We start from the raw sequence: 1,886 nt of genomic DNA, 5'->3' as shown, positions 1-1,886 counted from the left end.
GTTTGTTTATTTAATACATGTACATGCAGGGACTGAATTTATATTTTTTTTCCACTAGTTAAATTTAGCAAATAATGAAAATTTACAATCACTAAATATACGTTTCTTGTGTTAATTCTGAACTGGACTTACACATATAATACATATAGAATTTCCGAAGCTAATTTAAGCAAAAAGAAATATTTTTTACAAGCAAAATTGAGTTTAGCAAGTATTTCCACTTAAATTCTATCACTGCCATGCGTAATGAAATAAAATCAGTTTTTCAAGCATCATGGTTTCCTCAGTGAGGATTTGAACCCCAGTCTTCTGCTGTCAAAGCAGACGTATTAACCACTATACTACTGAGGATTTTCAGATATATTCACAAACTAAATCAACCTGCTCAGTTTCTTCATCTTCAGTGTCCTCAAACGTTACTTCCTTACAATTACAAAAGTGTGCTAATGAAAGAGTATGGAGGCAATGTTTAGATTGCAAGGATGGACATGTAACATAGAATAGACAATTTCATCATAGACCAGCTTGATTTTGCATGGACTTGGTCTTTCACTATAATACGACGTAAGACTCATAGTACTAATAAAGCATACGTTTTATTCTAAATAGGGGCCGTGTACACAACACGTTTTAAATCACAGGCTTACCACTTATACTCAAATAACAAGCTTTGATCCCTTGTCGCCTTAATGCCATTACTTGGTCTTGCATCAAGGAACTCAAGGGAGAGACAAGTACAACAATCATCGGAGTAGGGTGGTCGTATCGAATAAATGTAGCGCGTAGACACATATCAAATCCCGTATCACATCCGAGGGATTGAGGTAGAGTGCCCATCAGTTTTTAAGGGTTTTATTGTTTTTTATTTATTGTGTATGTAGATCGTTTAATATGTTCACGTTTAGGCCATTTTTATTTTTGGATTGTGACATATTTGATTCATCCCACTGCTTACTCTTTTGTATTTTTGCTGATATTATCTATATGAAATAATCAATATATAGTGACAGGTATACCGATGTTAATGCTGACCACCTTGTATTACAGGTGTATTCATCATTTAATTGAAAGAAAAAAAGACGTGCAACAAATGCTTATTTTACAAGATTCTAATTTGTTTCATCTAAAATCTCTTTGCGTATGTAAATTTATTTCTTAAAATGTCTGATTCAAACCTACATCGCTGGCTGGGATGTAGCAATCGTTCCGTTTGACTGCCCCCAAAAACGTTCCTGATCTAACTGAATTAAAGCAAAAACGCTAACACTAACCATTGATCACTTTAAGCTATCGACGTACAAGCAGAGTAGTTCGAGTATCAACACAGTTAATTTCATTTTTAGCAAAAGAAATATCCAGTCCAATCACATTTTGTGTATGGTTATACTTTGAAGTAGGAATTATTACTTATTTTTTACGTGTTAAAAAAGCATGGCTTTAAAAGATACATGAAATATCTAAATACACAGTGATTGACACTCTACAGTAGTGGTAAAGCTTAACTTGACCCATATCAGAAAAAAATGTGTTTGTGTGTGGTGAAGTTTTGTCTGATGCATTTAGATTAATTAAACTGTGTTAACAATTTATTCGGACCGACAAGAATTTGCAGTCGTCAAAGTAAGTTTTAATCGGAACTAAATCCTAGAGAGTGTTCCTTGTTAGCTGTTTTATTTATGTACGAACGATTTAATCTCATGGACATAATCACAGTGTATTCGCGTTCTATCACTTTCAGGTTTTTTTGTTTTATTTGGAATAATTAAACTGTTTGCTTTTTAGACCGGTTTTGTCATCAGATAAAGTTTCTTCCTCGATCCTAATTGAGGAAATAAGCGTAATACTTTGGTTTTGTTCTCTGAAATCTTTGACAAATTACAATTTAT

At 33.1% G+C, this 1,886-nt stretch overlaps 1 non-coding gene across 1 annotated transcript; it reads right to left on the bottom strand.

Moving 5' to 3' along the window:
* Positions 1-279: 279 nt before the first annotated feature.
* Positions 280-351, bottom strand: Trnas-uga (transfer RNA serine (anticodon UGA)). Its single transcript has one exon. It is a non-coding gene; the product is annotated as a tRNA-Ser (tRNA).
* Between the last annotated feature and the right edge of the window lie 1,535 nt (positions 352-1,886).

Source organism: Perna viridis, chromosome 7 (assembly GCF_037379345.1).
Source record: "Perna viridis isolate PV_CMFRI_1.1 ecotype Kerala chromosome 7, ASM3737934v1, whole genome shotgun sequence".
Lineage (NCBI taxonomy): Eukaryota > Metazoa > Mollusca > Bivalvia > Mytilida > Mytilidae > Perna > Perna viridis.
Note: the sequence above shows the minus strand (reverse complement) of the source record. Positions and strands in the feature narration are given on the sequence as shown.